Raw genomic sequence first — 17,066 nt, 5'->3', positions numbered from 1 at the left:
CGTAAACATGTGACTATGCAAAATTTGATCCTTCGTATTTACCACGTACATTCTCCTGTGTGAAATACTGAATGGTAAACAAAATTTTAATCCGACCAAAGGAATGGTATCACTAAAATTAAATGCAATTTTCCAATCAACGAAACAAAATAACCTTTGTTTGGTTCCCATAGGTCGATTCCTTTAGGAACTAACAGTTATTGACGTGAGAAATATTCTCTTCTGGTAACAATTGGCCTTATCGCTCCTTGGAAAATGCAGCTTCCTTTAGAAATATGGAAACAGATCGCTTCTATAAGCAGAGTTTATTTTTTACACCACTCTAGTAACATTATCCTCGTTATGAATGCAAAGGTTGGCGGAAGAAAGGTTAATCTGAATCGTGAATCCAAACAAAGTGGCTTCAATTGTTCCAAGGCAAAACTCGAGATCGTGATTATCCAAAGCAATAAAAGGCGAATGTTCCGCTGTGTAGCTATTACATTTGCCCAATTTATGAACAAGGGGTTGTTGTTGTTAAATGCACTGATTAATTGTCTTTAAATTCGCCGCCGATTACCCTTGTATATGTTTTAATCATCGCACAAGGCGCTATCCAATTTGAAAGGGTTTGCTTTTAACCAACCCTTACGGTTAGTGATCCGAAACAATATAATATACAGGATGTCTTAAATTGAGTAGGATAACATGGCTATCTTTTTTATTAATATACTTCGGTTAAATTGGCAAAGTTGTGTAGTTTTTTATGCTAATGGATATTCCGCTTGAAAAAAATAAATCGTTTCGTAGATAATTCAAAAAAAGTGAAAATCGCCATTTTTAAAAAGTTCAAATTTTTTAGTAATAAAGAAAGCTATCGAAAAAAGTTTCAAATACCAGTTACAAGATTGGATAGAATAAATTTAATGAACGTAGAAAAAAAAATTTTTATTGACGGTTTCCGAGATATTGACATCAACTTACTTATTTTAAATAGACGCCATATTGGATTTTTACGTCACCCGATAGAGAAAAAAATTACAAAACCAGTGATACTAAACACTTAGTATTTCATTTGGAAATCAACCTTACATTGTTGTATGTGTATTTCTTATGGAAATAATTCCATGGCTGATTATGATTGACACCAAATTCGTTCGTTTATTGTCTCGCATAGTTACCATCGACACGGCCATGGAATTATTGCGATTTTCACTTTTTTTGAATTATCTACGAAACCATTAATTTTTTTCAAAATATCGCATCGGAATATCCATTACCATCAAAAACTACACAACTTTGCCAATTTAGCCGAATATGTAATTATAAAAATAACAAAGCAGCCATGGTATCCTACTCAATTTAAGACACCCTGTATAAAACTACAGGTAACACGCAATTTATCACAAATCCGAATACCTATGTTTAAACGTTTCTCCACGACGCACTCGAAATTGCACTACGAATCTTCACACGTATGCGAGGATATTTCTGACAACGCAGCAAAAAGAATATCGACCGGAATCGATTCTTTCACATACCAATATTTGTACGTGATCACTGCTGAAACTAAATGAAAACCTTTTTAAACGAATAGTAAAGCTGCATGTTTGTCACGTGCTCGGCTTTAAACAGAACGGAACGAAACTCTTAGGTTCGAAGAGATCGTGGAAACCGCGCTCGCTTTCCCCAATACGTTTCTTGTTATCGCTAGACATACTTTTGTTCATGTTCGCTATGAAGCAGTATAATTATGTGTAAATTTTCCTATGTTTAACAAAATACAATTTGAAAACTAAATTTTTGAAACGGAAAAGCGGCCACCAGCTGTGACAAGCTATATACAAGGTCGCTATTAAAAATGAAACCACAGCTCTCACGCTCAAACCGTTTGAGATATAGACATGAGAATTAGGTTGCAACGTCGGTATCGAGAAGATGAAGATTTTTCAAAGTTTTGTGGTATACTGGACCAGAACTGTATGATGGCCATATCGCATACAACATAAACCTAATGATCGACATTAACTTCGGTTAAAATTTAAATATAGATAGGTAAATACTCAAATTTACGCTTCGTTACGATAATGCCCTTAAGCTGCAGTCCCCATTCAATATTTTGTCATTGAGATGAAAATATTACGGGGAACGTTTGACCATCAATTCCCTTATCTGCTGCAATTCTATCGTATAAACGCAACATTGAACCGTGTTGTTTTGTTATCAATCGCTTGCACGAACGTGTTTACACCCTATAAATCGAAAGGCTGTATGATATGGATTTATGATGAGGATAGTTTTCGCAAAAGTGCGGTCAACGCCTCGACGTCATAAATCTGGAGGTGCGATCGATGCCTGCCACCCTTCAAGGGAAGAAGGCAAAGAGTCCGGCGCGTGATGAGACTTTGACTGATCGCCGTTAACACTTGATTACACTTTTTGAAAAGAGACCAATTCCAAGTGTTCGCATAAACCCCGAAACGAACGATAGGACGTAATCCTACGGCCGACTTACAATGGAAGAAAACGTATAGGGACTTCAAAACAGGATCAAATCGTGAATAATGTTCATCGATTTGTTTGCATCACTTATTCTATCCCGTAGAACGTACCGATGCTTTTAATTTTAGACGAAAAAATCAACCTCCCTCCACACAGCAATTCTAATTAGCTCCCTTGCATGGTTCGTACGGAAAATCCATTGTGCGATTCTTTTGATGCCAAGTGTAAGTGATTAATGTTTCTATGCAATTTGTAAGTTAAAATTGATTACAACTTTGCATTTTACTGTAATTACATTGCGGGTTTTATTACAAAATTGCAAGTTTCATGAAACTCGGTAATAGACGAGTCCTTTGAGTTTCACGTTAATACCGTTGAGCGTCATAATGCCGTAAGTGACTAAATGCCTATAAATACCTTTGCGCTTTATAACCACGTCAAGGTACTTTCAATTCTCCAACATGAAATCGATACAATTTGCTGATGCTGAATTACTTGCATTCATCACTGTTCTAATCACCCTTAACTGCCTGATTCTATTGATAAAACTGAAACGTGAAAAAGAATGTTCCAACACGATATAATTCATATTTAATCAAGCCATTATTAAGAAGTTAAAAAAGGAGGCGTAAAAATGGTGTAAAGGAGAAACTCGCAAATTTTCTGGTGCTATACAAACCGAACTTGCAATATTTCAAGCGTAGACGTTAAATGCTGATTTATTTACGTTCTAATTTGAGCACGGGGCTGAAAATGTAAATCTAAATTAAACGTCGGCTGCTTTAATGTATAGATAATATAATAATTAATGCAATGGAAGATACTGTGGGAAGGTAGGTCATGCATGAGAAGTAAAATCAGGCGAAAATTTTCAGTACTTAGTAATTACTTAAGGATCTTATGAGAAAAGGGAACGTCATTTTATGTTTCAAAAGAGTTGGCCCTAGAAATTTTTTTGTGTTGCTAATTAACGTAAATTGTTACAGGGTAATACTTGTGTAAAATAGATCTTGCCATTTCAATTATTAACAGAAGGTGTATTTATTTATTTATTTTTGGACTTTATTTTTAAGTGGCCAGGATTTCAGTCAAGGCAGTCCAGCCCACGATACAGTTACAAATATCCATGCCCGAACCCAGATTCAGACCAGGGACCTTGTCACGTTCCATTTCTCGTTGAATGTACCCATAGGAGTGTCTGAGTGAATGCGCCTTCAGGGCGTGAATAAAGGTGAGTTGGTACCATTATGGGATATTGGGATTGAAGAAATGTCACATTTTGCATTGGTCGTGAGCATGGCAGGTAATAATTTTGCGAAAGGTGTGGAAATCTTATGAAATTCATGAGACATTAAGTTAATTAATTAATCTTAACGTGAATTGGGATTGCGAACCTTAATCTAGGTAAGGATATTTTCATATTTAGACTTGGGCCCCATACATGTCACGGCATCTGTTTTTTCATTAACTTCCTCTAACTATACAGTGTGTCCCAAATCGGTTGGGATTGCATGGGTAACTTTGTTATTATTAAAGATAGAGAATTGGTTAAATGGGCAATGTTTTGCAGTTTTGGATGCTTATTTAAAATTTCCTTATGCAAATTCAAAATGTCGCATAGGTTCGACGTAAATTCAAAAAAACTAAAATTGGTCATTTCCTTGAATGTCTTATATCATCGAAAGTATAAGAGATATAAAAAAAAGTTTTATATAAAAGTGACTGTCTTTGATACGCTTAATTTAGAATTGATGTTAAAAAAAAATTTAAGATGACCACTTTTGAGGAACATTTAGCAACTTCCTAAAGTTAAATGGGCGCCATATTGGATTTTTAGATTACTTGATAGATTTTTAAATTCTCTTTTCAACGAGCTATTATAACATAAGATTGAAAATAAGTTACCAGTTATATTAACGGTTTTTGTATTTTAATCAAGTAGTCTGTGACAAATAAAAAAAAACAAAACAAAATCTATTGGAGGCAACAAAACAATGAAAATAATTACACCAGATGTTTAAAATACTGGCCATTATTAGTGAAACACACTTCAAGACAGTTTAGTTTAGGCAACGTGTTGCCATTTATGATTATTATTATTATTGTAGTGGTAGCTACTTCCACTTTAAGTACTTACTTTTATAATTTAATGTACTGTACATAATTCGTGAATTGTGACCTGAGCAGCCAGTTTGGTGGTAGGTAGCATAAACCAACCCTTTCTTCGAAACATACGTTGTCGAGAAAAATCCTTTAAGGAAGTTTATTGGAGAATTTGTAAATAATGGTGAGCAGTTAAAGACCCATCGAAGATTACCGGTCCAATTACATGACTTCCCATTATGCCATAAAATACATTAATTAAAAAAAATATTACTTGATTTTGGTGTGAAACTACAACATGTAGGTTTTCCTGTGACGAGTAGTGTTCATAATGTCGATACACTTCGCAGTTAGAAAAATAAGATTTATCTGTCCATATACTCGGACTGGTAAAACTGTTAGTTTCAATATTCTTGCGGATAAACCACCTACAAAATGTGACCTGGGACAATGCATGAATGGTAATTCATTGTGTAAAATAAAGCGTAAGTGTCATGAAATGTCTTTAACTGGATAATGGCATGACTTTTTTCGAGGAGATAGTTTGTAGTTATACCACCATTTGTAGGTATGTAAGTATGGATAATAAGTCAATAAGTGGTGTTATAAAAATCCAATTTTTCTAGACCGCTTATATAAAATTTTGGAGGGAGTTGTAATGCCCAAACCCCGCTCTCATGAGTGCGTCCCTGATTTTTTTAAACATCTGATGTAATTATTTTCATTGTTTTGTTGCCTCGAATAGATTTTGTTTTGTTTTTTTTTAATTCATCACAGCCTACTTGATTAAAATATAAAAACCGTTGATATAACTGGTATCTTATTTTCAATCTTATGTTATGATGGCTCGTTGAAAAGAGAATTAAAAAATCTATCAAGTAATCTAAAAATCCCATATGGCGCCTATTTAACTTTAGGAAGTTGGTAAATGTTCCTCAAAAGTAGCCATCTTGAATTTTTTTTGACATCAATTCTAAATTAAACGTATCAAAGACAGTAACTTTTATATAAAACTTTTTTTATATCTCTTATACTTTCGATTATATAAGACATTCAAGGAAATGACCAATTTTAGTTTTTTTGAATTTACGTCGAACCTATGCGACATTTTGAATTTCCAAAAGGAAATTTTAAATAAGCATCTAAAACTGCAAAACATTGCCCATTTAGCCAATTCTTTATCCTTAATAATAACAAAGTTACCCATGCAATCCCACCCGATCTGGGACACACTGTATAATCTCTCAAAGTCTGCGTGGCTCATTTGGCTACGCGCTAGCTTTTTATTTCAGGTAGCGTGGATTCTATTCCCAACGCACATAAATTTTTTTATATAGCAATCACATGATCAATGACGCGGGTCCAAAATAACATCCAAAATGGCGGATGGAGCGAGAGAGGCAGACAGACAGGCGGTCCAAAATGACAGATTTAGTAACTAATAAAAGGGCTAGCGATCCAAGATGGCACCCAACAAAATGGAGGGATTAGAGACTAATAAAATGGCGACCGATCCAAATTGACAGATTTAGTGACTAATAAAATGGCGACCGATCCAATATGGCGGTTTTATTGACTAATAAAATGGCGCCCAACAAAATGGCAGGATTAGAGACTAATAAAATGGCGACTGATCCAAATGGAGGATTTAGTGACTAATAAAATGGCGACCGATCTAAGATGGCAGATTTAGTGACTAATGAATTGGTGTGACGTCACTTCCTGATCCAGAACGAACATAGGGTCTTCTACTTACTTTCTCTTCTGGTTCTTTGCTGATGATGGCAGCTTTGTGCAGAAACGCGTTCGTTACAATAAGGTTTTATTGTGGCTCTTAGTGTTATTGTTTCCGCTTTCGGTAACTAAGCATTTGGAACTTAAACCCAGAATAGTATTGCTACCATAAATGCAACCCTTATGGAGGAAACGTTCTGAGTGGAATATAGCATCGATAATAAAACCGTTGCGCTTCTCCCAGTCACTAACTCCATTTATACATTGACGAACTACGTGCCATCATTTCCCAGGCGAATAATGCGGCGACGCGTCCATAAATGTTGATGGGCGATTGCTTATTCCGTTAACAGTAACTGGTGTCGGTAAGTGTAGCGACTCGGTCCAATGTTGCGTAACGAAATTCTGATTAGCATAGTCTATAACCCAGCTTTACGTCCTCCTGAACGATACGGTATAAAGATTTAATTTGGTCCGATAAATCAGATGCTCCCGTGGGTAATCTAATGAAACGAAGAGACGCCCCGAGAATTTTACTACCGCAATCGCGCAACAATAAGCGCCCCCGTCACAAGTAACTCAAGAAAACCTAAAGGGTGATCGATCAGAAAGCGACCGGATTGATGGGTCCCAACCGTTTCATATAGCTCTTCGCGGTTTACGAGCTGTTTATTCCATGAGATATGATCCCATTAGCAAATTACGTGTGTATCTGGATTTCAAGACGCCTGAAAGCTCGATCAAATAGCAAATACTCTCTGAGAATTGAAACAATTTCCAAATCCTCATCCGATGAATGTACTACCACAATGGAATGGACTCACAATATTTGATTATAATTCAAATTAACAGCAACGTATAAATTAATAAAGTTCAAAATTATCATCACGGATTGAACATGTACTGAAATGGAAATGTAGCGATTACGGAAATCAATTCAGATTCACTTAATCCGAAAATATAGACATAATTTTCGAAACGTATTTATAAAATAAATAAATTTTATTTTCACGCATTACGTCTAACTTTTATGATACTTCAAAAAAAGTACAATATCGAATAGCGACGAGCTGGATAATGTCTGTTATACTTCATCGGATTTTCAGACGAACTATTTTATTGCTTCGAAAGTTATATCATCCATGTAACGGAATGTGAAAAAAATTTAATTTTCAGGCCGTTAGATGTAAACAATATTCCATCCTTGAAAATATGATACAAAAACACAACTTTTAGTGCCTTCATTGGAGTAAAAAAAATCGCTACTGAGCAATATACAAACAAATCTGTTCGTGTAAGTTTTCAGAAAATGGACGTGAATAATTAAAAATAGAGAGACTTTGAAGAAGTTTTATGACGCTGATAAGACAAACTAATTAAAGGCGAACGAGTGAATCCTTTGAAGTTAAAAGCGGAAATTTGACATAATTTGATCATAATGCACCCGTAAGCTCCTCTCAGAAAATTAATTCTGATTAATTAAGAGAAGCATAGACTAAAGGCGTCGAATAAATGCACCTAGCACCTCCCCTTTATCGCTCGGATGCCCTCAAAATATTTGGAAAGGTTTCGGGAATCTGGAAACATTTCTGCAAATCCATTATGTTCAAAGTCACGTCTCGTCAGGCTCCACTAAAAGTTGTTACTTTACCACGTTTATAATTAAACGCTGCGGTATTATTAAGGCAGAAAAGTTACACCAAAAATAATCCTATATTGTGGTTGGACCCAATTGACGACATGAGTGGATGAGTGGTAATGGAAAAATGTCAAAGTTACTCTTCAATTAAAAATCTATTAGAAACGTCTATTTAAAATTAATTAATCAATAAATTTCCATAAAAATTACTTTCGATAATATCTTCGTCAGTTCCGATACTTCCAATACCAAATCTACACAACTTGGCGTCGTACCGTTACTAAATTATTAAAAATATAAAAATGAAAATTAACTTTACCCAAAATCGTCCTGAAATAGTTATTTTCATGTCTACTTCCTGTCAGAAAATTTTAGTTGCCATGACAGAGGCAGGGCAGACTACGTTTCCTGCCGCTTGTCACTTTACCGGCCGCATTTGTGACATTTCCAAATGTCTATAATGACTCCTGTCATCACTGACAGATTGACATTAATCAAAAGTTCTATATGAAAATTGAAATTTTATATTAAAATACGATTTTAGGTAAAATTTAATACAAAACTCGTCAGTGTGACACTACTTTACTCGGAAATTAAAATACTCTTCAATATTTCCTCGGCTGAAATGTGCCACTTCCCTGACCTTGTGTAAATAATAGTCGGAAAGAAAGTTTTATCAAAATCTTACATATTTGCTCGCCCCTCTAAGCCATAAGGCCACGGGATCTCGCTGGCAGATACAACGATTTCTACTTGACTACGTATCAGGATACTTTGCACAAAAAAAATCACCCATGTAACGATAACTAACATTTTTCTGTAACCAGCGTTTAGACTACAAGCTTCTTACTTTTCTTATTCATAAATGGTTCTCATAGGTCAATTCCTTTAGGAATATTAAAATGACAAAATTCCTTATACAAATTCCTAAAAACAACCCTAGTAACGTTATCTTCGTGATGAATGCAAAGTTTAGCGGAAGAAAAGTTCATATGAACCGCGAATCGAAACTTGAGATCGTGATTATGCAAAAGAATAAAAAACCAATGTCCCGCTGTGTTGATATTAATTTCGCTCATTTTACTGACTAGGTTTTGTTACGAGTAAATGCACCGATTAATTGGCTGTAAACTCTCCCCGTATGCCATTGTATGTATAAAAAATTTTTATTTATTGTAGAATTCCGTGGAATTCTCCCCATTTTGTCCGACCAAGAATTGCAGTGGAATTTTTTCGAACTCTTATTCGGGTGCTTTCGTGGTAGGAATTTTGAAAAAAAATTTGGAAATCGGAATGAGCATACCCAAAAACCGATTCAAAACCTGCCACCTGCCACTAAAATTGGTCATTTCCTTTAATGTGTTATATCATCGAAAGTATAAGAGATATAAAAAAAAGTTTTATATAAAAGTGACTGTCTTTGATACGCTTAATTTAGAATTGATGTCAAAAAGAAATTTAAGATGGCCACTTTTGAGGAACATTTACCAACTTCCTAAAGTTAAATGGGCGCCATATTGGATTTTTAGATTACTTGATAGATTTTTAAATTCTCTTTTCAACGAGCTATTATAACATAAGATTGAAAATAAGTTACCAGTTATATTAACGGTTTTTGTATTTTAATCAAGTAGTCTGTGACAAATAAAAAAAAAACAAAACAAAATCTATTGGAGGCAACAAAACAATGAAAATAATTACACCAGATGTTTAAAATACTGGCCATTATTAGTGAAACACACTTCAAGACAGTTTAGTTTAGGCAACGTGTTGCCATTTATGATTATTATTATTATTGTAGTGGTAGCTACTTCCACTTTAAGTACTTACTTTTATAATTTAATGTACTGTACATAATTCGTGAATTGTGACCTGAGCAGCCAGTTTGGTGGTAGGTAGCATAAACCAACCCTTTCTTCGAAACATACGTTGTCGAGAAAAATCCTTTAAGGAAGTTTATTGGAGAATTTGTAAATAATGGTGAGCAGTTAAAGATCCATCGAAGATTACCGGTCCAACTACATGACTTCCCATTATGCCATAAAATACATTAATTAAAAAAAATATTACTTGATTTTGGTGTGAAACTACAACATGTAGGTTTTCCTGTGACGAGTAGTGTTCATAATGTCGATTGGACACTTCGCAGCTAGAAGAATAAGATTCATCTGTCCATATGCTCGGACTGGTAAAACTGTTAGTTTCGATATTCTTGCGGATAAACCACCTACAAAATCTGACCTGGGACAATGCATCAATGGTAATACATTGTGTAAAATAAAGCGAAGTGTCTTGAAATGTCTTTAACTGGATAATGGCATGACTTTTTTTGAGGGGATAGTTTGTAGTTATACCACCATTTGTAGGTATGTAAGTATGGATAATAAGTCAATAAGTGATGTTATAAAAATCAAATTTTTCTAGACCTAATGCTTATATAAAATTTTGGAGGGAGTTGTAATGCCCAAACCCCCCCTCTCATGAGTGCGTCCCTGATTTTTTTAAACATCTGATGTAATTATTTTCATTGTTTTGTTGCCTCGAATAGATTTTGTTTTGTTTTTTTTAATTCATCACAGCCTACTTAATTAAATATAAAAACCGTTGATATAACTGGTATCTTATTTTCAATCTTATGTTATGATGGCTCGTTGAAAAGAGAATTAAAAAATCTATCAAGTAATCTAAAAATCCCATATAGCGCCCCTTTAACTTTAGGAAGTTGGAATTTTTTTTGACATCAATTCTAAATTAAACGTATCAAAGACAGTAACTTTTATATAAAACTTTTTTTTATATCTCTTATACTTTCGATGATATAAGACATTCAAGGAAATGGCCAATTTTAGTTTTTTTCAATTTACGTCGAACCTATGCGACATTTTGAATTTCCAAAAGGAAATTTTAAATAAGCATCTAAAACTGCAAAACATTGCCCATTTAACCAATTCTCTATCCTTAATAATAACAAAGTTACCCATGCAATCCCACCCGATCTGGGACACACTGTATGTACCAAATTTGGTTTAAATCGGTTCAGCCGTTTAGCCAGAAATGAGAGTACAGACCGTTCGACATCATCGACATTTTGTTTGATTCGGATTCCTGGTGCTTCAAAACTAACAATACTAACGTGCAGGTGGTAAAAATTAAAGAAGAAATGCAAATTTCGCCACTTTTTTCAGAGAGTGGCTTCCTATACGAAACACACGTTGGACCCTTGGTTTACTTGGAAAAAGTGCTTGTTTTGATCTCTTCTACCACATAACTTTTTTACATACTTAAATGTAACACAACGTATAGTTAATTGGTCGTTCGGTGTTTATTTTACTGACAAGCAACAAATAAAGAAATTTTGTAGTTAAGTTTCAGATGGCAGAAGAGGTTTGCATTAAGAATTCACACAAAACAGTTAACATTTTGGAAAGATTTGGGCTTGGGCTACAGTTTTAGTTCAAGATTTCAAAGCCTCGTTATTAAACGAAGGGGAGTTTCAACCCTTTATTATGTAATAGCCCATTACGGTAGTACGCGAAAATCAGCTTAAAATACTCGCCCTTCCACTTCTCTCACTATTTAAATCTGCCCGAGACCTATTTTCTGAAAGACTTTTTAAACGGATAGTAAACCTGGATTTTAGTCACGTGTTCGGCTTTAAACAAAACGGAACGAAACCTGCTTTGTATCGTCAGAACTACTTTTGCTCATGTTCGCTATGAAGCGATATATGTGTAAATTTTCCTAATAATAAAATACAAATTCAAAAACAAATTTTTGAAACGACAAAGCGGCCCCTTGTTAGAAGCTATGTATTTATAGCACTTGGTTTCACATTTATTGGGCCATTCACATTGACCCTGGCATTGGCAATAAGTACCTTCAACAAATTGACTTACTGCCCGTCTGACAGGGTGAAATCTACCCCCAAAGTATAAGAAAGTTATAATAGAGCCCTTAAAGATATTACTGAATAAAATCTATCGATCGCTTTTTGTTACTTTCTGGTTTGTAACATTAAATTTTTACAATAGTCTAATTTGAAACCCCCTTTAAAATTATAGATCTCAAATTGGCTTACTAATTTTCGTTAGGACACCGGGTATTTCTTAATGATAATATTGACTGTTGAAAACTATTTTCATGAAGTACACGGGGGGTTGCCTCTTTACACTATAAGTATTAACACTATCCTTGAGGAAGGTCTGAGGTCGTAGTAAATGATCACAAAGAAGACAAGTAGACCTTAGAAAATCTTTCGTTTGCATCCTTGAAAATGTGCTACATAAGGATTCTGATTCTAGACAGGGGTTTTTCCCTCAAACCTAGAGTTACCTATTCGTTCTACCTTGATCACACCCCAAATGACATGAGTCCTGGACGCAATCTCAATATCAGTCACTTGCAGGGTCACTAAATGGGTACCAAATAGCAAACATTGCGATGAGGGAAAGTGACATGAAATTATTAATCTAATTAATATTTAATACAAATTTGATCAAGTTAATTCATAAATAAAACGTACCTAGCGTTAGCAATGTCTGACTTCGTGAAAAAGGTGAATCATGTTCAAGGAAATATTTATAGGGGTTACACATACATGCCAGTCAGGGTGAAAGAATGTAATTGTACCTACAAGTGATTCAGCAATTCTCCAAACTTCTACAATACCTACCCTCTGAAATATTTAATAAACGTGTGAACAAGGAATTGCCTTTATCGACTCACTCGAAACGTTACCTATGCGCGAAAGCGTTTTCAGTTGCTAAGGTGTTTATGTACGATTGAACTAAATCACTTGAATTAGCTTAAGTAAATTGGATGGAATTAGCTTACCTTAACATTGAGAAGATTATGAATAGCTTCGTCCACTTTAGCAAAATTGCCCTTTCCAAGTCGTTTTCCGGTGAATCTGTACGGACCAACGTTAACGAGCTTCTTTTCCAGTGTCATACCGTTACAGTTGCGACAAGAGTACTCAGTTAGCATAGCTCATTGGCGAAATGTTCTCGTAATTTAACACTTCCTAAAAATGAAAATGCGTTTTTAGTGGAAACCTCTTCGCGAGCCATTGTACAAACCTCCCGTTGTTGTGACAGCTGCGAAAACATATGAAAAGTATCAAAATGGCCTATGCGATATCTCTCATTGTTTTCCTCGTATTTCTTTGCGCGTTTTCAAGATAAAGGCGTTAAATGATGAAAAGACGGAGAATGCCCTCGAATCGCACAAAAAACACAACGTACAATGGTCACGTCACCGAAACTGTCAGAATGGGATGTTTTTGTTTTTTTTTTTCTTACGTTTAAGACCCTTTTACATCAAGTAACTAATCGCATTAAATAACCGAAAAAGCAACTAAATTGACAAAGTGAAAATGGACATCCTTTTCTCGCAGCTAACCCAATTTTCGTAATTGCGACGGGCCCGATCGGCTGTTCCGATGAAATTTATACAAAGAAAGTCCAAATTACTTGAGTAAATTTGGGATGTGTTATTCGGCACGTAACGTGATTGGTGACTACTTGATCTTTCAAAACAGCAAACTAATACAGGGTGTTCGACAAACCAGAACCAGCCGTTACTATTAGCGATTCCAAAAGAAACTTCTTGGTTTATCACAATGAGTTAGAATGTCAATCACGTTTTTGTTTGGCAAGAACTTCTACAGTTCAAAATCGTGTATTTGCGTAGGATTTTTATCGCTCGAAAATAGACAGCCTTCCTACGAATTAGACTAACCTCCCGTTTTAGCAATTAACCTGGCAGGTATCTAAAATCCGACTTCAATTAAACGTTTCTTTAAGATACAATTGAAAAATAACAACGTACTTGTTTAGATAATTCTTCACTCAAAATGTAGCTGGTAAAACTACAGCTACTACTACAAACTTGCACAAACGAATTGTACCTGATGGCTCTTGAGTTTTAACCACAAATCTTTGCAACTATCCGAAATAAATCGCTTGCGCACCAATTTCTTACGTGATCGCTCGCGAAATACTCTTCGATTGCCGATTCTCGCACTTCTTTCACTATGTCAGTCTCATCCTCTGGAAAAATCAAAAAAGAACTTAGTTTCTGAACACAACGACCTCGACTAGCGTGCCCTAATCACCAATAGAAAACCCGCATGGGAGAAATTGGATAAATGAAACGACAACAGGTAGTCATCTTTGATTGTGTTGCAATTTTAAAGAATAGTATCCAATTAAAACCTTTTGCAAAATATTAATTTTTCATTAAAACTGAGGCGAGACGAAAACTAACGTCGATTGTGTTAAAAAGACATTGGATAAAGACTAACAAGTGAAGTGAAAAATGACGTTACACGTTTAAGCCCCAGCTGTAACTTCATAGACTAAACCATTTCATAAGAGAAAAATTCGTGAGTGTGTAGTTGAGACTCTTATTAATAACATCCATCTGCGTTATCTATCATTAAAAAGTAAACAGACGTTCTAATAACTCAACTCACCAGACGTTTTGTTAACGCGTATTTACTGTCATTATTTTTTGTATCGCGACTACCGCACCGCATTTACTAAGTTATAATAAATAAACGTCGTCGTCGTCCCCATGTAATATGATATTTCAGCTTTAGGAATCATTAACTTTGATGCTGTTCGCTCGTCTTTCAAGACAAGCTATCAAAACTTTGATGAATTTAAGCCCTTGATATGCTCCGCGTTTAAGCCTTCCTTTTTTGTTATATTTTTCGTAGGTGGGTATCATTTTCAGAAATTAAATGTGTCTCGGCTCGGTGCACCATTACCTGTCCCTAATAAAAAAGAAGGAAGGAGGCTAGAAAATTTTTTTTTCGGCCTTCCTTTTTTACCAAAAATCGACTACACCAAAATTTCTCGGGAAAACACTTTTTCATATTGAACGTGTGAACGTGAATTTTGGTGCGTAGAATCCAAAACGATTCGTACTTTTTCGATTAGACGTCTCAATCAAAAGTTACAGACTAGAAACCAATTTCGTAAGAAATTTCAAAGGGCTGTAACTTTTGATCTAGTAGCCCAATCTTGGAATTGTTTGAAATTATGGATTCTACAGGCCACATTCTATAAGAAATTTTTTTTTCCGGCCGATCTGAGACAATTTTTTTTTTCAGGCGAAAAAAAAGGCATAGTATAACCTTCCTTTTTAACCAAAAATCGACTACACCAAAATTTCTCGGGAAAACACTTTTTCGTATTAATTTTGGTGCGTAGAATCCAAAACGATTCGTACTTTTTCGATTAGACGTCTCAATCAAAGGTTAAAGACTAGAAACCTATTTCGAAAGAAAATTCAAAGGGCTGTAACTTTTGATCTAGTAGCCCAATCTTGGAACTGTTTGAAATTATGGATTCTACAGGCCACATTCTATAAGTAATTTAAATTTAACTTTTTGAAGTAGTTGCCCAATTCTACACATTTTTTTTCAGATTCTAAATCAAACTATAAGAATGTGTTTTCCCTCTCAACAGAGTGGTTTGAAGGTGGCAGAGTGAAAAATATTTGGAAAATTAAAAAAATTTATTACACTTGAACTAAACATCTTCCAGTTAATACAGTTTTATTTTAAACTAAACTTTTTAATGCATCACTAGTTATGTAAAACTGTTGTAAAATAGTATATTGGAAGACAAGTGTTACAATGCGACCTATTGTAATACGACTATCTTGTGGCACGAGTGGCGTAGCGAAGCGGAGCCACCAGTGTCCACAAGATAGGAGTAATACAATAAAGCATTGTAACACGTGTTTTTCATACTATTTTTTTCTATTTCGGGGCTTTAATTTAATTAAAAAGTAATTATCAAAAACTACAAGAAACTTTAGAATTAATATGTCTTAAGTTGGCAACACCATTTACGTTGACAAATTTTAAGTTGGCAGCATAGATAAACACAACACTGACATTTGGAAACTTTAAATTCCGTGAATGTGTAATTTTTTACTCGTAGATAAATACATTTAACACAATTTTTTCAAAACAGTCTCGTATAGACACAAAAAATTTTCTAGCTCATCAGCATATTATTGTTGTACCGACATGTAAAATTGTTGAAGTGGGCCACTGAATTCGTCATGATAGTAGACTAAATTCATAATAATTTTGCAACGAAACGGAGCTTTCTTTCTTTCTATAAAACAAATACTTGAATATTCAAAAAAATTAGACGTATTAATTAGTCAAGTGTTTGTGATTGATAATCGCTACTAATTAAACGCCACGTCTAGACGAAAGCAAGATTTTATAAAGGAATTCTGGTGAAAACACGAAAGTCAATTAGTTATTCGGATATTGTTAGAGAAACATAAGTATATCCGTTTAGCGTTCAACGATTGTAAGTACGGATTGATAATAAGTTGGAACTGTTGGTATATATTGCTAGTCTGCAACTTCTCTGGAATCATTGTAATACAACTTTTCCAGAAAAAGGTCTTCGTGCTATTGTAACGGGTATTCCAGACATCGGGGCGCCACCAGGCACCACCATGTCGATAAGAGATTAGACACCTGCGATAAAAAGCTAAAACGGATGGGACGCATTCTTTCCTTAAATATGACACGCCTTCGAGAACGTCCTGTTTAATTTGAATCTCAGTTTTACGTGTAAATGTGATTGTTAATTTGGATGAAACTCAAATTTGCTCATGTTTTGTGTAAATCATCGCTTTTATGGTTAGTTGCGATAACAAAGGTTTGGAAAATAGGAAATTAATTGCTTTATTAAGTGCTTTTAAAATCGGGTCCGTTAACTTGGCCCCCCCACTGAGAGATTTCATAGTCGTATTATTTTGAAATGAATGCGCTCGTTATGCGCTCATATGCGCCACCGATAATAACTCTTGCGCCATTATCGTTTTTTAGAAATCCGAAAAACCATTTGGGGGGGGGGGCCAAGTGAACATAGCCCCCTCCCCCCAGTACGTATTTTGTCCCTTGTAACTAGGTCACCTGATACATTTGGTTATGCGCTCAATTGCGCCACTTGAATTAAAGCTAGCGCCATTACGGTTAAGCCGTGACAAATTTTCAAAAAGTGGGGGGGCCAACTTAACGTTTTTAAAAGTTACTTTTTTTTAACATCTTTTCATACGAAATTGTACTCTC

This window comes from Photinus pyralis, unplaced genomic scaffold (assembly GCF_008802855.1).
Source record: "Photinus pyralis isolate 1611_PpyrPB1 unplaced genomic scaffold, Ppyr1.3 Ppyr1.4_unclustered_Scaffold6317, whole genome shotgun sequence".
Classification (NCBI taxonomy): domain Eukaryota; kingdom Metazoa; phylum Arthropoda; class Insecta; order Coleoptera; family Lampyridae; genus Photinus; species Photinus pyralis.
Note: the sequence above shows the minus strand (reverse complement) of the source record.